Source organism: Megascapheus bottae, chromosome 1 (assembly GCF_031878675.1).
Source record: "Megascapheus bottae isolate mThoBot1 chromosome 1, mThoBot2.hap1, whole genome shotgun sequence".
NCBI classification, from domain to species: Eukaryota; Metazoa; Chordata; class Mammalia; order Rodentia; family Geomyidae; genus Megascapheus; species Megascapheus bottae.
The window spans coordinates 46,945,055-46,969,529 of NC_143509.1; the positions used below are offsets into that span (position 1 = coordinate 46,945,055).

At 41.7% G+C, this 24,475-nt stretch overlaps 1 protein-coding gene across 3 annotated transcripts in view; it reads left to right on the top strand.

The window, feature by feature from the left end:
• Positions 1–24,475, top strand: part of Lpp (LIM domain containing preferred translocation partner in lipoma) — a 641,447-nt gene that overhangs the window by 27,184 nt on the left and 589,788 nt on the right. For 2 of the 3 annotated variants that reach the window (XM_090343772.1, XM_090343782.1), the window contains exon 2: positions 14,504–14,626. The gene's annotated coding sequence lies outside the window, so the exon portion shown is untranslated. Of the gene's footprint in view, positions 1–14,503; positions 14,627–18,434; positions 18,524–24,475 lie in introns of those variants that run through there. The other variant, XM_090343791.1, reaches the window with a different exon arrangement.

Below are 24,475 nucleotides of genomic sequence, written 5' to 3' on the forward strand. Positions count from 1 at the left end.
CTGTCTTTTAGCCTGGTCTGATAGTTGCGATTATAGTTGTGTACCACCACGTTGAGTTTACAAGTATTTTCCATACTTGTTTTTACTAGGTAGATTTTCTTGCTTTACTTTTCTCCATGGAATATTAATAAATATTCTCAGGTTATTTTCGAATTCCTATGTACTTTAGTGAGTATGTCCACTGAATGGATGTATAGATATGCTGTTTTAGTCATACTGATTTTTTTTTGATGGGGGGTGGGCTTGAACTATGGGCCCTTGTGCTGTCCCTGACCTCTTCAGCTCAAGGCTTTCGCTCTACCTTTTGAGCCACAGTGCCACTTCTGATGTGCTGTTTTTATTTTTCTTTATTTATTTTTTCATGTATTTTTTATTGTAATTAATAGAAGGGTTACATGATATTTGCCAGATAGATGGTGCATTAATTCCCATACAGTGATACCCTTTCACATGTCTTGATGTGCTGTTTTTAAAATTTAATCATTCACATGTTCTTGATTGTTGCTCATATCCTACTCATAAATAACACTATTATGAACATCTTTAGGCATCAAATCTTTGTTATTACTTTGTTTCATAAGTATGCTTAGTGTCATCATTTTTGAGGACATGTTTCACTGATTACATTTGGGTTTGTAGTGGGGTTCACCTACCATTTCTCATCAATTTTTTTGGAAAGGAATAGTAGAAATTGGGGGAAAATCAGTACCTTCAAATCAGCACATCTGGTTTTCTTGGCAGCTTTAGGAAGATACATTTTGACTCATGGCAAATGTAGTGCAGCCTAACGAGTATTGCTTATTCTAAAGCAGTTTTTGTGCCTTGATTCAGGCCCTTATCACCCCCAAACTTGATGTGGTATTTTTTTGGGGGGGGGCAACCATTATCCAGTGTGATCCCTTTGTAATTGTTTCTCAGTGAGTTTTTGGAGGAAAAAAAAAAAAAAGAAACATTCCCGCTGAGAATACTTGACAAGGCCCACAACTGCTTGTACACACAGTATGACAGGAAGGGACTTCAGGAATGACGGCTCCAGGAATGAAGGGACCTAAGTGAAGAAATCTGTCATCCAGGGAAACCCACACTTCCTAGTGCCTCATGGTGGCCCTTCAGCATTGCCTTTGGAATCTTAGGGAACACATTTTGAAGCATTACAGAATCATCCTGGGAACCTTTACAGTAGGGTTAATTGTGATATCTTTTTGAAATCACTGCAGAAGAATGGGATGCTTGTCTTTGCAAATGTTTAGGATTCCCTGATGTGCACTGACTACATATTGAAGGACGTATACTCTGTGTCTCTATGGAAATATCCTGACCTTAGTGACTCACCGACAGTCTAGTTATGTTGTGTAATAGATGAGAATGTGATGAGACACACAGATTTAGAATAATTACAGGAGGAACAGAATGTGGTCCACTGTCCCATTTTTTTTGGGGGGGGGATTGATTGGTTGTGGGGCTTGAACTCCAGGCCTGGGTGCCATCTTTGGGCTCTTTTGTGCAGGGCTAGAGTGCTACCATTGTAAGCCACAGTGCCACTTCTGGTTTTTTGAGTAGTTAATTGGAGAAAAGAACCTCATAGAATTTTTCTGCCCGGGCTGGCTTCCAACCACAATCCTTAGGTCTCAGCTTCCTGAGTAGCTAGGATAACAGGCATGAGCCACTGGTATTGGGCACCACTAATCCTGTTTTGACATGAAAGATGTGACAGAATAGTACTGGACTCAAGAAGTAGGCAGAACCAATGTAGGCTCCACAGCCACTTAATTCTTAACTGATGTTCTGTTCTTATTCCCCGTCTTGTTGTTTGACATATATACAATGTGCTTTCTGAGGACAGAAATAAAGGAACCTTTCCTTTCTCCTGTGGCTCATTGAATGGTTGAAAGAAAACTGTTAACTAGCTGGGTATTGGTGACTAATACCTATAATCTCACCTACTCAGGAGGCTGAGATCTGAGGATCACAATTTGAAGCCAACCCTCTCAGACAAATCCAAGGGACTGTCATCCCCCGTTAACCAGCAAAAAAAATGAAAATGGAAGTGAATTTCAAATGAGAGTGAAAAAAAAGAGAGGGAGGGAGAGAGCTTGGAGCCCCGAGTTCAAGTCTCCCAGTACCAGTATAAAACAAACCCCCAAGAACCAAAAATAAATAAATAAATAAATAAATAAATAAAAATTCCCCAAACCAGTTGTTTTGAATGGACTCAGGAAGAGTTTGAAACTCCATGACATTCAGAGTCATTTCTGAGATGAAAGTGAGGAGCAAGGAAAGACCTTTTCATATATCTTTTTTTTTTTTCCTTAAATATTTGGGGGAATTTGGAGGATTTAGTTTTGCCTGACACTTCCATTCTTTGGAATACTCATCCTACATTTATAACAGAAGAGGATTCTATCTTATGGGCTGAGCTCTGCAGAGCCCTCTGTTCTACTTTCGTATCTCATGACTTTGCATTACGGCCCTTCTCCAAGATGATTGGAGGAAGAAAAAGAAAAAAGAAAAAAGGAAAACTTTGCTGAATCAGTACCAACATCACCTGCTTATGTCTGACTGGGAAGTAGGTCACAGCTTGGCAGACATGAGAATGTGGTTGGCTCCAGCTGTGAGCTCTGGCCTTTGTCCCACACCTGCCTAAGAAAGAGAGGAAGGATTGACACTCAGAGATAGGAAGGAGCATGTTTGTGGTTAGTAACAGAAATTGGAGGTGTATACCCATTTGTGGTAAGGAAAATTGAGGCTCACTTAGAAGAAAATTGCCTGTATAAGATCTGTGTGAATGGTAGTTCTTCTGACTGAATTGTTGTACCCTGAAAAGTTACAAAAGGTACAAGAAATAAATTGATGCTATTAATATTATACCATAACCCAAGATTGGAAACCTACAGTATTGAAGGAATAAGCCTGTAGGCAGTTTATTAATTTCTAAATAAATTCACAAGGTATTCATCCATCATTCCCTTCATCCATCTATCCATTCATTTCAACTTATTAAAAAAATATACAGCATGCTAGTTACCATGCTGAGTCCTGATTCATCAACATTAAACCAGAATGGCAATCAGGTAGTTCAAAACTTAAAATATGGCCATCCCAAATTGAGATGTGTGGTCAATATAAAATTCTCACTAGAATATGCGTATTTGGTTGTTTGAAGTCGGATAGGGAAGGGAGGAAAACAAGATGAGGGGCTGGGGTTGGGGGAGGGAAATAGGGACCAAGTCACGAGAAAGGGTATTAATGTATATGAAGTAATGCACCCTCTAACATTCTATCTGGCGAATACAATGTAATCCTTCTATTAATTACAATAAAAATATATGAAAAAAAGCAAAAAAAAATCTCGCTAGATTTTTAAGGTGTGGTACAAAAAGATATAACATTCCTTGTTAATAAATTATATCATATTGATTACTTCTTGAAATGCTATTTTAGTATATTAAATTAAATAAAATGTGATTATATTAATGTCTCTTTTCGAATGTGTGAAAGTTAATAATTATGTGCATTCTTTGTATTGGTTTTTGTGGACCAAATTGGTCTAGAAGTTTCCTGGTAAAGGAAGGAAGATCTGGAGGGCTAAGTCCTTAGACACTTGTCTGAAAATGGTGTTGTCGCTTATCTTTTCTTCTCTGCATTTGTCTCTTTGTGTTCACCTTCCATTATCAATGCCACAACCTCTTTCCCTCCCTTCCCCTTTCCTTTTCTTTCCTGTATTTTATGGTGCCATCCTGAGGCTTGAACTCAGGGCCTGGGTACTGTCTCTCACCTTTTACACTCAAGGCCAGTTGAGCCACAGTTCCACTTGGCTGCTTTTACTAGTCATTCCTTGGAGATAAGAATCTCTGGGACTTTCCTGCCACTGTTGGCTTTGAATATCCATCCTTAGATCTCAGCCTCTTGAATACTTAGGATTGCTAGCATGAGCCAGCCACTGGAACTCCATCTCCTCCCTTTCTTTTCCTTCCCTTTCCCGTTTTATTTTTGGTCAAGTCCTGGGGCTTGCATTCAGGCCCTGGACACTGTCCCTGAGCTCTTTTGTTCAAGGCTTGGTTTCTACCACTTTGAGCCACAGTGTCACTTCTGGTGGTTAATTGATCAGAGTCTTGGGAACTTTCCTGTCTGGGCCAGCTTCAAACTGGATCCTCAGATTTTAGCCTGCTTAGTAGTTAGGATTACAAGCATGAGTTACTGGCCTCTTTCCCTTTTTTGACACAGAGTATTATCTCACTGCAGCCCAGACTGGCCTAGGACTTGTGATTCTCATGCTTTAATCTCTGAAGGGTGAAACTGCAGATACAAACCATCATGCTTTCTTTTGGCTTCTTAACTCAGCCAAATGGACTTTTTTTTTTTTTTTTTTTTGGCAGTCATAGGGCTTGAACTGAGGGCCTGGGCACTGTCCTTGGACACTTTTGCTCAAAGCTGGTGTTCTATCACTTGAGCCACAGCTCCACTTCTGGCTTTTTCTGAATATGTGGTACTGAGGAATCAAACCTAGGGCTTTGTGCATGCTAGGCAAGCATTCTACCACTATGCTACGCTCCTGGCCCCTGGACTTCTTTTTTAGAACTACTCTTATCTGAGGTCTCTGGTACTGTTTCACTCCTCTTCTTCAGAACTCTTCCTTTGTCCTTTCCAAACCCTTTGGCCTCTCCTCATGGTTTTCCTTGCTGATCCTTACTTGTCCTCACATTCCATGGATGGAGGAAGTATATAGTTTTGTCTTCCGCTATCTTTCTGTTTGTGCTCCTGTCACAGTGCTAAAGGTCAACTCCTAAGTTTTAGACTCTTGTTTGTAATTGTTCTTGGACACTCCACCTGGAAATATTAACATTTCTTCAGACTTCGTGTGTGATTGAATATTGCCACTCTGGTGAGATATAACCCCTTCATCTATCTGCTCTGTCATTCAGGCCTGAAAACTAAGACTATTAGATGCTTCCTCCTGTTTTCTCTATTTCTCCTATCCCCAGATCTGACTGAGTTCAGCCCTGGTGTCATTTTCCTCCCATTCTTCCTCTACCTTCACACTGTCACCTCCAGCTTTCTCCTGAATCTCCAGCATTCTAAACTGGCCTTTCTTTTCACTCAATACTCATATCCATTGCATTCTCTGTTCTTCTAGGGTGGTATCCAAACGAACGATCTGTTCATGCCATGCCCCTAGTTTTCCGATTCTTCCCTTAATAATTTCTCTATCCAGACTAAAATCCAAAAAACTTTTGTATGTGCTAAAAGATAGGAGTGGAGAAAGGGAATAAACAATGTGGTTCCTGCTTCTTCCTATCCTCTTCTCCCTATTCTCTAAGGTGACTCTGATCCAGGAATATATGTGCATTCTTTATAGCTTGTAAGACATAACACATAATTCTTTAATTTCCTGAAATATCTTTCCACTGACCCCCTTCATTGGGTGTAGTCAAGGCCTTTCGAGACCTCACCCCAAACACCTGTAGCCTCTTTATCTCCACTTCCTCCATTTCTGTGTTTGTTGAACTTGGCTGCTTTTCTTTGAGTGTAAGTGTCGTTCTTTTCACTTCTGAATCCTCATGTCTAAAATAGGTGTGCAGGACATATTTGTCGAACAAATAAATACCACACAATACAGGGTAGAGATAAGGCATTGTGGGAATTGGGGTGGAAATCCCAGCCAAATGGGAGTGGAAGCAAGGAGAGGCTAGAAAAGGTGACCTGAGCTTGGCTTTTGAGACTGGTGATATTGGGGTGGGAGGGTACAGAGTGGCCACTCTCACTGTGTTGAGTTCTATAGGGCAGTGGTGCTGAGAGGGCTATCCTCTGGTCCTCACCATCAGCAGAGTAAAGTGGGAAGGGCCAGTGTATATTGTTTGGTCCTGAGCTTGTTATAGAACTCAGAAGAGCTTTCTTCCCTCAGCATACCACTGGCAGAGCAGGCAGACAGGCACCACAGGCCTGGCCTGTGAGCTGCCTTGGAGGAAAGGAACAGAATGGATGCTTGCATTTGCATTTTTAATTCTCCTTTGGAGCCACCTTTCTGGATAGCAGAGAGGTGACCTCAGCAGGCAGAGACAGGAAAGAGCAAAATGAGTCATCTCAGGCCCTAATGAGGTGTGTGAGGGACCCTTCCTGAGAGTGAGGGTCAGGCGAGGTCGAGCTTTGCCTGGGGTGAGTTTTGCCTTAGGGCTCCAGGCAGCACTGGAGTGGAGCTGAGCTAATTTTACCCACAGGAGCTGACTATGCTGAAAGGCAGAGCTTATGACATTGGCCTTATCATCCTGTGATGCCCAGAAAGCTCCCAAGGTACAACCCTGTTACGTTATGTCTGGGTTGCTCCCCCTCCACCTTTCAGTTAAATATATCCCCCCCCCCCCCATTAGATGTTTCATGGGGAAGGAGGATGCTAAGTTGCAAAGAGTTTTGCATTTGGTAGAAGGCCAAGGAGAGGAATTTGGATTCCACTTCTTTCCCCTTGCCCAATGAATGTTTGACCTTGGGTAATTTATAGTCTTGTTGGGGCTCAGTTTCCTCCTTAGAAAAATAGGACAATCACCTATGTCTTGAGATTCCTCTTTGGTTTATATACTTTGTGACACTCAGCATATGCAGTCACTGTTCTATCTGCTGAATTCATACTGTTTCTTCTAATTCTCAAAACCTTTGAGGGAGGTGTTCTTGCTGTTTTTATTCTACATATAAGGAGACATATGCCCAGGGAAGTTAGATAAATGGTCTTAGGCTCCCAGCAAGTTCTGACAGCTGGGAATTGAACCCAAGCCAGAGATTTCAGGGATCCTACTCTTAACAATTGCAGCTTGTGGCTGAGAAAATGGCCTAGTGGTACAGTGCTTATCTAGCATTCATGAAGCTTTGGGTTCATTGCTCAGTGCCACATACACAGAAAAAGCTGAAAGTGGTGCTCTGGCTCAATGGTAGAGCACTGACCTTGAGAAAGCCCAAGAACAATGCCCCAGCCCTGAGTTCAAGCCCCAGAACTGGCAAAACAACAACAACAATAACAACAACAAAAACACTTGCAACTTACATCACTGAAATGATAGGACTTTTTGGATTAGACCATAACAAGGACTCAATACTTCCTAACTACCTACTCTGTCTGAGGCGTGGGGTTCTCTGCTGAGTAAGAAAGTGTGGCAGTTGTGTTGTATTGCACAAATGCAGGTGGTAGTACTGGGTTAGCCAGAGCTACTAAGGTGTCTGCGTGGTGTATTTTAGTACTTAATGCTATAGGTCCTGGGTAAGGTGGACCTCAGTCATTCATTTTGGCTTGATAACCCTCTCAGTCCCACATTACTGTTACATCCCTCTTACAGATGTGGAAACAGAGGCCCAAAGGGGTCCCATTCTTATGTAGATTTCCCCAGTAGACACAGTCAGTCTGTTCAGTTGTGTTCATGTTTATCTTTTTTTTTCCTTGTTAACTTGGTGTGTTCCATACTTATTGTTACAGACCCTGTGCTTTTCTGCCAATCAGTGGCAACCTGACAAAGTCAATGTCCAACAACTCAGTCTTCAGTTGAGGAGGGCAGGGCTGCATTTTCATAGCAGATACTGCCTCAGAAAGAAATGTGTAGGTATTCGTTGATTATTGCTGTGTTAACAAGTTGCTCCAAAGCTTAGTTGGCATGTATAACCATAGATTTTTTTTCTGGGTAGGAATCATCCTGAGTAATTATGCAGTCCTCTCCCCTTCAGAGAGAAATGGGATTGTCTGGAATAGTTAAAGGCTGGGTGCTAGACACTTCTGAACGCTCGCTCACAAGCCAACTCAGAGCTTTACCAGGTCAGAATACCTATAGGTATCCTTCTGTGTGGCCTGGACTTCCTCACAGCATGATGTCTGGTTTTACATGGCAAGCCTTAAAAGGAGAGGAGGAAGAGAAGGGAAGTGTGGGGGAGAGGAGAGAGAGACAGAGAGAGAGACAGAGAGAGAGAGAGAGAGAGAGAGAGAGAGAGAGAGAGAGAGAGAGAGAGAGAGAGAGAGAGAGAGAGAGACAGAGAGAGAGACAGAGAGAGAGACAGAGAGAGACAGAGAGAGAGACAGAGACAGAGACACAGACAGAGAGAGAGACAGAGACAAAGAGAGACAGAGACAGAGACAGAGACAGAGACACACAGAGGAGATCCTGAAAATGAGCTAGCAGATAGAGACTGGATCATTAAAATACACACTATTGCTTGGACTTGCCATGGTCCTGGGGAGGGGAAAATGATTCTAAACTGTAACATGGTAAGAAATTTTGAGGAGAGCAAGTGGAACTGACATATTGCTGGGGTGATTGTTGAAAAAACAGTGTGCCTCAGGCTTTTAGCAAAGGAGAGAAGGCAGGAACAGACATTTCTGGAGTTTTGTGCTCTATAGGGCGATATAGGCCGGATAGGCTGCATGCATGGCTGTGAAGTGCAGAACTGGTAAACTAGGAGTGAAGTCAGTAATGCTATTGCTCTGCTTCGCTTTCTGTTACGTGGATTTTATGCTGACTGTACACTCATCTGTGTAATTCTGATTAGTTTATTATACTTGTTACTTAGGCCACTTTAAAACTTCTAGGTCTGTGTTGGCAATTATAGCCTAGTGAGATAATGTTCCTTTTTCCCCCAGAGCAATGGAGGGGGTCATAACAGCGGAGATAGACCAGCAGGTTTGGGGCCGATAAGACATAGGGGACTATGTAATCAGTCAATTGATCTGACATTTTCCCCTTCCACATCTATCAGGATTAAATCCAAGGAAATCTTTGCATATAATCTAAGTAGAAAAGAATTCATTCAGGGAAAAAGAGATGCTGACAAAATACTTGGAAAAGCTGGTACTCTATGAGTCAGAAGGCCACATCTGGAGCTGTTAGTTTGAACATTGATTGTCTAGAGATGGGATATAAGAATAGGAGGCCCTGAAATTTGTTTCACCATTGCTGCAGCTGGTGACAGGGTGCTGGATTGCTGTGTGGAGTGGCTTTTTGACTCTTCCCAGTTTATAGTATAGTTTGCTAGTGAATAGTGCAGCAGGAAGATTCTGGGGAGTGTGGGTAATACAGTCATAGTCCTCTGTTGCTGCCTAGCCTGTAAAGAATAGATGGCACATTAGAGGGTATGAAAGTAGATTCTGACTGGACCAGTTGGGAGAATATATGTACTCCAACAATTTACAGTTCCTAACAATTTTATCCTGAAATACTTAACGTTCAAAATTAATCATAATATACTTAATTATACTTATTCAAATTAATATACTTAGGATCCTATAAGAGTAAACTATTAACTTACTTTGAACTTCTAAGCTGAGTTCTTGGCTTTGACAAGAGTGATTGATTTGTAATTTTTCAGTTTAATTTTATTTCTTCCTAGGAGTAATCACATGACCATGTTCTCTTTACTCCCCTCCCCCACCCTGCCCCTTCAGTTTATTTTTTCAGATTGGGTCTTGTAATAACTTGGCTCCAACTGGACTCAAATCATTACCTACCTCTACAGTAGGAGGGTTATAGATTAAGGTGTATATCACCATGCCTTACACTTTACATAATTTGTTCTAAAATTCACTATGAGCCTGATTGAGCCTCATTTGGCAATGTGGAGAGGGATGTCACAGATTCTCCCATTAAGAGTCTACATTGGGATAGGAAACAAATCATGTGTGTAGAAACAATAATACACTGATCATGGCCAGTATCTTTTTTTGGGGGGGGGGTGGGATCATGGGGCTTGAACTGGGCCTGGGCGCTGTCCCTAAGCTCTTCAGCTCAGGGCTACTGCCCTATCCCTGGGCCTGGGCGTTGTTCTTGAGCTCTTCAGCTCAAGGCTACCACCCTACCCTTGAACCAGGCTCCACTTCCTGTTTTCCAGAGGTTAATTGGAGATAAAAGTCTCAGGTCCTTTTGTGCCTGGGCTGGCTTTGAACCTTGATCCTCACATCTCAGCCTCCTAAGTAGCTAGGATTACAGGTGTGAGCCTCTGTGTCTGGCGCCAATATCATTTTTAGCAGGCCAAACAGATCTAGGAAAGAGATTATTCCTACTATGCTGAGAATGAAAGTGATTTATATAAAGTGACCATAGTCCATTAATTCTCATTGGAGACAGTACTATCTCTATGAGGCATTTGAAAATGTGGCAGAGTATTGTTTGGTCTTAGTCCCTGGAGGTCAAACATTTACAGGTTATGGCCAGGGTGCCATGTGTACACACACACACACACACACACACACACACACACACACACACACACATACCCGCGCGCGCACACACACACACACACACACACACACACACACACACCACAAGAGATACTGCAGATAAATAATTGTCTTGCTCCAAGGGGCAGTCTTTTTGAGAAATACCATTAGGACTTGAGATATGTGTAGGGTGTGGGTATTTGAGTTTGGAAATTAGAATGGTTTCAGGTCAAATTGAGTAACATGAACCAGAAGTTCAGCTGAAAAAAGCAAAGCATGTGTGCTGGGTGGCAATGCGAGAGAGGCAGTTGAAGGTTGAATGTAGGTCATAGGGAAATTTGAGCTATTCAGTAAAGCCCTAGGACTTAATGCTGTTGCCACTAGAAAGCCCCTTAAGATAGTGGAACAGAGTTCTTTTTTCTTTTTTTCTTATTGTAATTAATAGGATTACAGTTATATATTCACCAGATAGTGGAGCAGAGTTCTTTAGCATACCAACCTACCCTTATCTGGTCCTGGACTTTGTAGACTGCACTGATGGTTTTTGAAAGAGAATTGCCCCCAGATAGGTTATGGTTCACTGGAGAGAGTTGGACTAAACAGACACTGGATTTAGCCACATTTAGGATCCTGGGAGAACCTGGTAGTCACCATTTCAACTTTTGAAGAATAAGGGAGGGGTGCGATCTGTCATCCAAGTGAAAACGTGGTGGTGAGGCAGAAGTAATGATGCTTCCACTAAGGACAGAAGCAAAATTGTCCTGAGAAACTTGGAGAAAAGAGGGATTTTCCAGGAGTCTGTGCTCCCTTTGAAGACTTGAAGCTAGGAGATAAGCAGGGAATATCCTATGTTGTTTGAGTTAATGCTTTTGCATCTTGAGCTTATTATTAATTGCCAATCAAACCAGTAATTTGCTGACAAAGTTCATGCACTGTGACGATGACTGCAGTTGTTTGGGGGGAGGGGCTTGCTGGTCTGGATGTTGATGGCAGCAGCTTCATGTTCCTTGTGCTACTGTGGGGTTGGGGTGATCTTTTGGCGTGCTGGTCAGTCCTTCTTGCTTTTTGGATGGCTTTGGAGGCTGGGAGGGGAAGCTTAGGGATGAAACTGACCAAGCATGATCAAATACAGCATGTGAGACCTAGCCTTGTTAGTTTCTCTGGTCAGTCTCATTTCTGGGATCTTTCCTGGGGAGAAAAAGGGAGGTGCAAATGTATATGTGGTTTGAGCATTTGCATACTATAGATGAAGAAAGTGAGCTATCCTTGAGCCCCCACCAGGCATCATTTCTAGTAATGCTTTATTTACACTCTGCTATGGGGGACAGAGGCCCTGGAGCCAAGGATTGGCATGTAGCTTCCTGGTCAGACGCTCACTATAAAAATTGTGAAATGGGTGTTATGATTATATCTGATACTAAACATTTAAAAAGGTGAGGTGGGTAAAGTTTTGCCAATGACAAAAATAGACAGAAATAAATACTTCTGGTTATGCTGTAGTTGTTTATGGTGTGTTAATTAATAGGCCAACATTTAGGGAAAAGGTTGATCAGTGAAGATACTATTGACCACATACCAGTCATAGAATACTCCTGAGGGGTTAAATATATATTACATAGTGAAAAAAAGAGATGGTATGCTTATTAACTCTTTGTTCTATATAGTTTCTTGGTGAGGTAAGACTGGGTTTGAGCTCCTACGAGTTTTACCAACAAGGTCAATCACTCAGCTGGTTGGATGCTGGTGCAGGTTGTATGGATATCCAGACTTGGAGCAGTGGTTTTCTTAGACACTTTTCTCCATACTCAGCCATCCTGGTTGAATTCAGAGTCAGCCGTGAGTTTTGAAGAATCTAGAGACACACCTTAGGGATTTTTGAAGATGTGATGTAGAGAATTTGGGATACAAACTGTGCTTCTCTTGGTAATTCTTTATTGTTGTCCTACTGTTTGTTCAGGCTGGACATGCACATTAGAAAGGAGAGACACAACGTGTCCCTGTGAATTGCTGAGCATCTCCTTTTCCTTGTACATAGCTTCCTGCCTTTTCATGTGTGGACCAAGTCCAATGTATGGATGGACTGATCATAATATAGCATTTCTTAAACCAGTTAATTCTCATAAAAGCCTTTTACGGGAGCTAAACAATAGTTTCCATTTTATGGAGGAGAAAACAGGTTTAGAGAGATTAGACACCTTATTCGAGAGGATATGGGCCATAAATAGTCTATAGTCTAAACTTTGTAATTCTGATCTCTTTCTCCTCTGCTACAATATGGGGAACATGTATTGCCTGTCTCACTAATATTGCAGGGCTGCTTGTTAAGGAAGTCAGTTTCAGACCTTGAGAGTTAGTGGGATCAGAGCTGGAAGGTACTTTGAAGAGTTGTTCTGCTTTCACGCTGCCCTGCCCTTGACTGTGAAAAGCTCCAGGGGTGACCTTGGGGTTAGGGTGCCAAGAGAAATGAGAAGGAGAGCAGGGAACTGCAAGGAGCTGAGCAACTCCACTTTTACCTACTTTATCAGCTAAGCAGCTCTAAGCAATCGCTTTCTAGAAAACTATTGCGGCAAAAAAAGTTTGAAAATCACCTATTTTGTTTTTCTTTCTCTTTTTTTTATGAAGGCTGTCAAACAAGTAGTTTAACCCTCAAGCTCTCAGTCTGGATTTTTCCCTTAATTCTGACACTTTATTGGATGGATTTCCTTTGGCCACAGTCACAGTTTTGATGGGACTTCCTTCCTTCCTTTTTTAAGGAAATGTATGTGATCTACTGCTTACCTTCCTCTGAGGCCTTTGGCGTCCCCACTGGATGTTCCATGTCATGAGATGCTGCAGAAGCACATAACTCTCAGGCTATCTCATGCTCAGGTTATTGACTTGCATCTCCCAACCCAGCTGTGACCTCCCTTTTGACCCTGGCAACTTTGCTTACAGTGCTTTCATTCTTGTACACAAAAGAGCGAAAGGATAGCTAGTATTGTGTTATTTCTTGGCTCAACTACAAAGACACTGTCTTCATATATACATATACATATGTGTGTGTGTGTGTGTGTGTGTGTGTGTGTGTACTTATTGAGTATCTACACTATACGTTATACTGAGAGCAGACATACGGTGGGGTGGGAGGACACAAAAAAAATAAGTAGTAATGTCCCATATGATTTTTGCACATATGAGTTATGTGCAGAGGATATTATCTCATAGAAATGAGAAGGGTCAAGGCTGGGAGTTGGCCTAGTGTTACAGTGCTCATCTAGCATGCTCAAAGACCTGGGTTCGATTCCTCGGTACCATATACATAGAAAAAAAGCCAGAAGTAGTGCTGTGGCTCAAGTTTTAGAGCTTTAGCCTTGAGAAAGCCCAAGGACAGTGCTCAGGTTCTGAGCTCAAGCCCCAGAACTGGCAAAAAAAAAAAAAAAAAGAAAAAGAAAAAGAAAAGAAAAGAGAAGAGAAGAGAAGGGTCAAATTTGGGCAATGGGAAAGATTTAAGTAAGACAGTGTGTAGTACAGAAGGTTGAGTTTAGTTAATCCTGGACTTTTGCAGTTACTATCCCAGGGATTTACAAGTTATTTTTCTTGAAGTCTTCATGTCCTCATCTGTAATATGGGAATAAGACTGCCTAGCTCATAGGGTTATTACTGGGATTAAATGAGATTATATGGGTATGTATATACACATATATTATAACCCCAGTCCAATACTTAGCACACAGTAAACACCCATTGAATTATAGTTATTTAGTAGTGAGGAGCCAAAGAACTTAGATTTTAACTTCATCCACGATGCAATCAGAGCTTTGCTTTTCAAAAAAATGGTTTGCTTTTAGAAACTGAGCGCAGTCACTATAATAACTTGGCTTCATTTAGTTTTCTGAGTTGTTTCTGTTTCTCTCCAGCCATTTGCTTACCTCTTGCTTGTGGTGTACGTGTTCACTAAGCTGGCAGTTCTCTGAATGTATCTATGTTCTCATGCCTAGGTTAAAATCTTTCCACTGGTTGTGAATTCCCTTCGCTCTGTCACCAGTTTTCCCCTATGATGGTCAGCCTCTTTTGTGTAATAAGAGTGTATGCTCTTTGAAATTGTGTCTCACACTCCTTTGCTGTGGTATTCCTGAGATTCAACTGGTGCACACCAGTTTAGGCGTAAGTTAATTTAGTGCCTTTCTCAACTATTTAGCACAAGGAAAACATATTTTAAAAAAGAAAGAAAGAAAAAGACAATTGAGCTGTGTACTGTCAGCCTTGGAAATAAAGTCCTGGGGTGGATCAGGCCTCTTCACCAATGACAGAGACAATTTGACTTTTTTTTTTTTTTTTTGGCAGGGATTGAAGAAAATACTGATAATCAGTGTGTGGGGAGAGGCCTGGAGGAAGCCAGACCAGTGCCTTGCACTTGCTGAGTTCCTTGGATCCCTAGGGCCAAGGTGATCTCCAGAAAACCTCCTGGTATGTAAAAAAAAAAAAAAAAGCCTCATCTGCTGTTAGAATCCCAGGCCTAGCCTCTATGAGCTGGCTGGGAGATGTAATAAATAGGTTGGAGATTACTATCTTTTTTTTTTTATATATGTATCTGCCGCTTGAAATAATTTGTGCCCTTGATTAATTCATGCTTGGGTGCTTCCTCAGTGCTCTCTGGAAAATAGCTCCTTTCCTGTATGTGTATTTCCCTATGGGCTTATTTTAACAAGACTGGAGCCTGTGCTTCTAACAACTCCAAGGAAAACATGGAAGGTCACGTTTCCGGAACTGAGAATCTCAGGGGTTCTTCCAAACGTCCATCTCCATTACCTCTTTTGGCCTAGCATTTGCTTTGAGCTGAAAAGGGCGATTTTGTCTTGAGCCATCGTGTGTACACGTGTGACTTGAGTTAGAAAATCTGACAGCTGCTACTGGGCTTTGAACTGCAAGAATGAGCAGCATGTAGACATAACCCCTTCCAACCCCAAATCATTGGTTTTTAATTCCCAGAGCCTTAACGTTTCTTTGTCTTGTGAGTGACCTCACAGCTTTTTGTGTTTGTAATGGAATGCACAGTCATTTGCAAGTAATCACACAATAATCCCTTACACTTTTAAAATGCCTTACCCTTTTCCAGAGGGCTTTCACTATCATTATCTCATTTGATCCTTCTAACTGCTCTGAGAGGGAGGCAGAGATGCTATTTTAATCCCTCATTTTCAGGTATAGAAACTGAGGTTTAGAAAAGTCATACAGCCAGAGGTCAAACAGTTAGTATGGAGTGGAATTGGAAATAGAATCTCAAGTACACACTAGGTCCTAGACTCATTTCTCTCTCTCTCTCTCTCTCTCTCTCTCTCTCTCTCTCTCTCTCTCTCTCTCTCTCTCTCTCTCTCTCTCTCTCTCTCTCTCTCTCTCTCTCTCTCTCCTCTCTCTCTCTCTCTGCCATTCCTGAGGCTTGAACTCATGGTTTGGTCAAGAGCTCTAGCACTTGAACTCAGGGTTTGGTCACTGTCCCTGAACTTTGATGCCCAAGGCAAGAGCTCTAGCACTTGAGCCACAGCTTTACTTCTAGCTTTCTTTTTTCCTTTCTTTCTTTCTTCCTTTTTTTTTTTTGGTAGTTTGTTGGAGGTAAGAGGGTAAGAGTCTTACAATTTTCCTGCTTGGGCTGGTTTGGAACTGCTGTCCTCAGATTTCAGGCTCCCGAGTAGCTAGGATTACAGGCATGAGCCGTGTACCCGCCAACCCATGTTCTTTTTCCCTTTTAATGTTGATGTGATGTTGGATGTGCAACTTAACCTCTCAGAGACCAAGTTTTCCTATCAGCAAATTGGGTATAATATCACCTGAAAAGTGTATGTCAGCAGAAATTCTACTAGACTATGTGATTAACAATTGGAATTATTGCGCTTGGTTGCTATTCTGAGAATTGTGTTGATAAGACTGCTTTTCTTTGAGAAATCCCAGTGTTCTTTGGAATAGGCTCGTGTCCTGTGGACAGTTGAATTTCTGGCAGGAATAGAATCCAGGCCAGCCAAAGAGTGAGATCTCATCTCTTGAGTTTAATCCATAAAGCATGGGGATGTTACATAAGCAATGAGGTAGAGGTGTGTGAAGAACAGGTCTTAATGGTCAGTTTTCCATAGTTTCTTCATGAACTAAAGAATTCCTTCTTCCTGGATTTCAAAGGCTATGTCTTGTGAGTCTACAAGGCCAGTAGTACATGTGCTGAGTCGGTTGCTTAGCTGCAACACATTTGAAAACCCATGAACAGAATGAATTCCAATTTGGCAAGAAATGCATTAGTAGTCAGAATGGGATGTGGTCAGGAGAACAGCAGGGGTGACTGAGGACTGAGGTCTGGGATAACTTTGTTTCTGTATACATATTCACCTACAAAAATTCCAAACCGATGAGGCAGGCATTGGTTGACATATGGTCCAAAGAGGCAGAACGAAGAGCAGGAGATTGAAGGCCAGGCAGCCAGATTTTGGTTCCATATAAGGAAGAACTCTGTGGTGGAAAGATGGAGTTAGCAGCTGCAGGAGATAATGATCACTGACTTATGTGATGCTATGGGTGGGATTTATAAGCAGTTAGGCCTTGGGCCAGAGGTGCTCCCGTAGCCATGGTGAAGAGAGGCACACATATATGAAGGAAATGAAAGGTCCCTTTGTGGATATGGAAACTGACCTCTAAATACTCTTTGCAAAATGAAAGGTAAAGGTGAGTCTTTCATTCTGGTTTTCATATCTATCCCCATGGCCCACTCCTTGCATTCTCAGCTTGTCCCAAGGCAGCTGTTTTCCCAGGGTGTCTCTCTCTCTGCTCCCCCCATCCTGGTGAAATACTTCCGCTGAGATATTAGAAGAAAGTCCATGTTTCTGACAGGTTGAGCATCATCTCTTTATTCTCTTCTCACTTACCTTTTAGACACATGGGGAGGAGCGCCGTGATAAGAACTCTGTACATACAGAGGGCTGGTGTTCTAATATGTGATTTTAGCACCGTTGATCCTGTTTCCTTACTTATTTTAACCATCACATGTATCTGTGTTCATTTATTAAACCTGCATTAAAATCTGTATTAAAATATAAAATAAGACATTAAAGTCAGTATGAGGTGACAGTTTGGATAGACCAAGTAGAAGGTGCTCTTAGGGTACCTTGTTGGAGTAGATTTGGACTGGGTATTCAATCTGTGGGTGAGAATAATGTAAATTGTTCAACATCGCTGTGAATGATTCACTCGAGGCAGCACTTGGACCCATCATCACTCTTTGTCCAGGGCTGTTGTTCGTAGCTTGAGTTCTTCCCGAGTTGAGGATAAATATCTCATTGTGCAGGCCAAGAGTCAGAAAATGGGTGGCAGTTCTGGATAAAGGCTCCTGACACCCAGAAGCTTTCATAACCAAGAGCAGAACTTGATTTCACCAAGACAGAGAGCTCATTGAGACAGGAAGTCTCAATGTGATAGTTGAATTCCCTCCGCTGAGCTAACACTGTACCCTCCTCTCCCTCCATGCCCTTGCTCATCTCTGGTTTTATTCAAGCCTGGTGTATAAGAAGAATAGTTCAACTTCAACAAGTCCAAAGAGATCCCTTAGCCAAGAGTATCAGGGATTAGGGATACAGGGAAATTACTTTAGAAATTGTTTATCCTGAACTAGAGTTTTCAGCAAGTAGCTCAGGTCGCATCACTCAAAATTCTCTTTTCACCTGTCGTATGTTTATTATTTTTTAATATATTATTTATTTGTATTAATGTATTTGTCTTATTGTGTTTATTTTGTAATGTATTGTGTGTGTTCATTTTGTAATGTATTATTTATTTGTATTAATGTATTTGTATTATTGTGTTATGGATGTTCCCATTCCGAAGGGGATGGGAATCAATTGCTTCCTTGATGGTAGGGGAACTTTCTGTAATAGAATGGTGTGGAATAGTTGAGACTCCTCTATGGGGGTTAATAATTTATTCCCTGCAAGGAATCCTGTCTTAAGTGGGGCATATTCTTCAAGTGCCAGAGGAGAGAGAGAAGGGGTGATTTTTCTGACATCTTCCAGTCTGCATCTCCATATTTGGAAATGTTTACCCACCACACTGATCTATTGGAAGAGAAGGAGGTGACTCAGGGTTTAGGAGAAGCAGGATTTGAATTCTTGTTTCCAGAAACAAAGTTGTCTCCCCCCTCCCCTGCCCCTTGCCCTTCCCCCCTCCATTCCTCTGCCCCTTGTTCTGGAAATAGAGGAGAGAATGTCTCAGTTCTGTTCTTCTTTGGGCCTTGGGATCACCTCCTTGCTGTGTTCTGTTCTGGGCTTGGGAGTGTGAGAGAGAGTGAGGGAGAGTGAAAGGCCGGCTACCTCGGGGGCCTGACCTCCTGACGTGAGTATATCATTATTGCCACAGAGATTAGCATTTCTGCTTTGCATGGTGATGGGAGACATTTCTGGGAATGTTGGCTCTTCATTTGGTGTGTGGACAGCTGCTTCTCCTGGGGAGTACTTCTCACAGTGAGATCTAGAAATGGGATGTGTCTGAGGGGAAAATTTCGATTTGTGTATGAAAACACTGTACAGATATTTCTTCCTACCTGAGATTTAGCTTGAGTTGGGAAGAAAGATATTTTGGGACAGGATCTGTGCAATTACTAGCAAAAGCCCAAAGAGATGTTTGTGGTCACTCGGGAGAGATGGTATTGCCTTGTAAAGCAGAGTTATGACTCGAGTTAAGAGAAGATGATATGTTGGTTTTTGCCATTTGTGTGGCATGTGTAATGGGAATAAATGTGTTGTGTGAGGGACCATGGTATGGATTTGCTGGGCTGTCAGATTGGAAGGAGTGAGAGATTTTTCAATTCATCTGTCATATTTTATAGCATAAGGGGCCAGGGGCCCAGGGAGTGGCAATAATTTATGATTAAAACCCAAAACTCTCAGTTCATTCTCCTTCCAATAGATTCACGGTGCTCTGCATGAAAGGCAGAGGGGAATTCTAACTCTACGACACACACACATATACACACCACCACCACCACCAACAGCAGCAGCAGCAGCAGCAGCAGACAAGGAAATTAGGAGATGCTGTAGAGTTGCCCACTCTTCCTCAAGTAGTTAGTGAAAAATCGAATACCAGAGCTCACTTCTCTCCTTTCAAACCATTTTCTGTCACGTGTCAAAAGCTCAGATATCTGAATTGTTTGTTGTCATTTCTGTAAATTTACTCCGCTCACCTTACTTTTTCCTGTTGGTGATGTGAATCTTGTTTAAATGGTACCTCCTGATCTCCTGTGCTGCTGTATCATTTTCTCTAGGGAAAAGAGAGAGTAGCTTGGATAAAAGGCAGAACTGAAAATTGTAGATAGACTTTTGCCTATTTCATCTGTGACATTCAAAATGATGCATGGTCTTTGAGTACAATTCTGCCAGGATCTATGAGGCTGTGTATGGCTTCGAGAATGTTATCCTAGTTCAAAGGAGAGCTCTGATTCTAACTATACTACACACACACACACACACACACACACACACACACACACACACATTTTTATCTTGCTTTGATGTGTCCAAGGGAGAACAGAGACTAAAAAGGCCTCACTGGATTTTATGTTAGGATAGCTCTTTGTTGTCAGTTCAGTTTCTGACCAATTTGGGGCTTCTTTGTCCAGCTGTGCTTTGGGGAAAACACTTTGATTGCTAGTGGCATTAGGTGGCAGAGTTCAGAGCAGTGCTCAGTGCTGAAAGGAGGGAAAACCTAATTCCCAGCAGTTCTGAAGCAACTGAGAGGAAGGCACCTGCACCCAACCTGCCTCCTCTCCAGAACCCCTGTGGCTTTGCTCCCAGAGAGCAAAGGTTTCACATGTTTTCCTGCTGTGGTACTGAGGTGGACGGATTTGGAAGTCCTGGGTGGTGCTACAATATGATTTCTAATGCCGTTCACATGAACCACAGACATTCCAAGCACTGGATTTAGATATTTAGATTGTTCGAGTTCCTCCTATAAGAACCTGTGAGTGTATCTGATTAATTTATTTTATTTATTTACTTTTAGTCAGTGGTGTGGCTTGAACTCAGGGCCTGGATGCTGTCCCTAAACTTCATTTGCTCAAGAGTAGTGCCATACCACTTGAGCTATATAGCGCCACTGCCAGCATTTTGGTAGTTTATTGTAGATAAGAATTTCATAGACTTTCCTGCTTAGGCTCACTTGAAATTGTGGTCCTCTGATCTCAGCCTCCTGAGTAGCTCCCTCCCACCCTCCCTTCCCTCCGTTTGTGCTCAAGGCTAGCACTCTATTACTTGTGCCACAGCTCTACTTGTGTCTCCTTGCTGGTTAATTGGACATAAGTCTCATGAACTTTTCTGCCCCAGCTCGCTTTGAGCTCTACCCCCTGAATACTGAGGCTTACAGTCATACGCCACAGGTTCCCTTTCATTCTGTTTTCTTATTATACTTCCTGGAAGAATAACCTGAGTCTTAGAGGGACTAATAATTGTCATCTTGTGGTGATTTGGCTTTTGGACCCAAGAAGGTTGTTTTTTTTTTAATTAGCGTATGTTAATTGTATAAAGGTGTTTCATTGTGATATTTGATTTGATTAAATTTATCCTCCCTGTTATTCTTATTCATAAAATTACTTTTAATGGTTTCTACCCATTTATTTTCACATATACACATATTACATAATTACACTCCCTTTTATCCCTAGATATTTTTGCCCTCTCCTCTGCTGAGCTTGAACACTTTGACTTCAGGATAAATGGGATCAGGGGAAAGCAAATATATATAATAAAATACATATTTAATAATATATGATATGTGATATATGTAATACATATTCATAATATATATATATATTTGTTGGCAAGAAAGTGACAAAGAAGAGTTTTGTCTGTGTGGATAGTGACACCTCCTCCTTATACATTGCTGTGACATTTCAGAAAGGAAGTATTCCTGAGGGGCTCTACACTGGTAGTCTGTTTTGTTCTATATTGGCTTCTGGGAAGCTCAGAGGCCAATTTGAAGCCTGTCTAGCAAATGGTATGAGACTTATAGCTCTTATTTTTTTTCTTCCCTTTCTTTTCCCTTATTTTCCCACTTAAAAAATTGTAAGCTGAGCTGAAACCATAGATGAGCTTTACAATTTTTCTTGAAGAAAGCAGAATATATAAATAAATGACATGATTTGTAGTGTTTTTCTTTTTCTCTGTTCAGGGCTAGCTCTTGATCATGTGAGCCACAGTGGCACTAGTGACTTTTTTCTTCCTTCCTTCCTTCCTTCCTTCCTTCCTTCCTTCCTTCCTTCCTTCCTTCCTTCCTTCCTTCCTTCCTTCCTTCCTTCTTTCCTCTCTTTTTCTCTTGTTTTTTTTCTTTCCCTCCCTTCCTTGCTCCCTCTCTCCCTCTCCCCCTCCCCCTCCTCTTTCGCATTGTGTGGCTTGGTCTGGCTTTGAAGTTGCAATCTTCCTGCTTCAGCTTTCTGAATGCTTGGTCTGTAGGAGGACACAATCATGCCTGATGATGGACAGTGTTGTGCTCTTTTGGGTCTGTGCTCTTTTGGGTGTAGTGCACACTTCTTACTAAGCCTGGGTTATGTCTCCCAGAAGAGGAGGCTGCTGTGGATGCCAATGAACAAATTTAGGACTGTGCCCTCCAGGAAGCATGCCAGATGGTATATCTCTATTTCTCCCATCACTCAAATTGGGCACATGTAATTCATTGTACTGGAAGCACTATACTTGAAGCCTAGAGAAATGGGAGTACTTGCCCAGACCTCTGGACTCCTGCATGCAGGCTTTCCCATCTGGGTTTGTTTGACTTTGAAACTCAGGATTTCAGCTACTTTGGACTACTTTCCCATACAATGTTTCTTCTATCTGTGTCATGATTTCATCTAATTTTATGAAATCTTTTCTGAGGTGCTGGATTCCAGCCCAATCATTAGAATGGATTAGAAACAGTCCTCCCTTAGGACTTTCACTGCATTAATGGTAATAAGAGGCAGTGATCTGTAATCCAGAGGATATTCGGAGCTGTGGATATCCAGGAGAGGCTCTGGAGGTGGAGTTGTCGCTGAGATATGAATGGACCACAGGTAGTACATAGGCCATCAAGTGGAAAAGACTTACTTTGAGGAACAGAAAGAGACTGCTGGACAATCTTTCTTTTCAGGTAGAAAAGAGGGAGACAGAATAGGGCCAGCTGATAGGTCTTAGTAAGCTTGAGAGACCTGAGCTTGCTTACTCATCTGGTGGGAGCCATCTGAATTTTAATGTTTAGGCATCTCTCTGTTGCGTGTGGAGCTGTACATTGTAAGATTAGGCCACAAAGCTAGGAGGAGACTTTTACCACATCTAGGTTGAATAGGATACTAACTTTGATCAGGATTGTCACACTGAGACCACAGAGTATAGCAGAATGGTTTCAGATCTATTTTGGAGCGATTATCAATAGAGTATCAAGTGGGGTCTCCTTCAGAGAAATGTCTTGATCCAGCAGGAGGTGAAAACATGTTTAGTGGGTGTTGTGTAGATAAACAATCAAAATTCCAAGATCCAAGAGTTTGTGTACTCCCCCTTCCCCTTGAAATGCTCATCTGGTCAAGGGCAGTGCCTTCCTGCTTCTAACTTCCTGGCTGAGAGCTGTTGAAACACCCCAAAATAAGCTCCATGGAACATGCAGCTTCCTTTGCTCTCTCTGAATATTTTTATAAAGCATTCTTTCCCATCCAAAATACTGAGTTTTCTTAAGCGAGGTTGACTTATTGGGCTATATTGAACATACTTGTTTTCTTTTTCTTTTCTGTCTTTTCTTTTTGGTGGTACTAGGGTATACTCAGAGATTCCTGCTTGCTAAGTTGACAGTCTACCACTTGAGCCATTGAGCCATGACTCTAGCTCTGCTCTTCATTGGTAATTTTTGAGACAGAGTCTCAATTCCCAAGCAGGCTAGTGCTTGTTGTATCATGACCTGCCTTTTTTTTTTAATTTTTTTTTTTTTAGCTTGCCTGTCTTTGTTGGGATCACAGGTGTAAGCCACCAAGTTCAGCTTCCCTCTCTGGTTGGATCAGCTTAGAAAGGTGATCCTCTCATTCTCAGGCTCTGACAAGGGAGGGATGACAGGAATATGCCACTGTGAATGTATGCCTTGTGGACTTTTCTGTCCAGTCTTCACTTGAGATGTTTCCAGGTCCAATCTCAGCCTCTAAAGTAGCTAGGACCTACTTACTGCAAGCTAAGTACATTCTCTACTATTGTGCGACATCTTTCCTTGCATCTCCTCCCTCACCACTTCCCCTGGCTTTTTAAATTCTGTTTACTGCTCTTGGACACATTTCTGTCTAAAGAGCCTTAACCCTCATTTTTACCCAGCATGTAAAACATACTTGGAAGACTCAATAAATCCCAGAGGAGCCATGATACCAAAGTCCCACTATGATTTCAAGGCAATACTGGGCAGGGCAGCTCTCGGTTTGCTGAATCTTTTCATTCACATTCAAATTTACACTTTCTGGCAGTTGGCTGTAGTGTCCCTTAATGGTTTGGGCTTTCCTGAAAACTTTCCAATTTTCTGTGAAGAAACTAGTTTCAGAGAAGTTAGGCAAACATGTCCCACAGCAAGGGAGGGGCAGAGTGCAATAGATACATGATTCCTAAATGAGGTCTGTCCTCTAGTCGTCAAGTGACCTTGATGTGACCTCATGTCCTTGGGGTATCCTTTGGCCATTTATACTACAATTATTCTAAGCCTGGAAATATACATAGACCAGAAACCAAATCATTTAAAAAATTACATACAAAACTTCACACACTTCAAAAAAAGTTTACAGTTTAAAGTGAAAAAATGCTATCTGAAAAAGAAAAAAAAATCAATTTAACTCCCATCTCTTAAAAAAAGGGCTGTGTTTTTGCTCATTCAGGTTTCTTTTAAAATTTCTTTCATATTATCTATTCAGTCAACAAACATTTATTGAGTTCTTGCTGTATGCCAGGCATTGTGCTAGGTGCTAGGGGATTGATTCAAAGATAATTTGGAGGCGTATAGAAGGGGAGTGGATAATTACAGCACAGTGAGATAAGTGCTATAATAGAGGGATATATAAAGAGCTAGAAATAGCACTATGAATAACATCTCTGAACAAATTGCCTTCTTTTCTCCTTTTGGATTATTCCCTTATGTATATTGCCCAAAGTGGGATTACTGGGTCATTTAAAAGATGAAAACAATTTGGCACAAAAAGATGTAATGACTTGCCTGGGGAATACAGCTCAATTTTCAACAGGGGGAAAAATTGTTGACGACTCCAGATTTAGACTACTTCTCCAGGAGGACCGGGGGCAG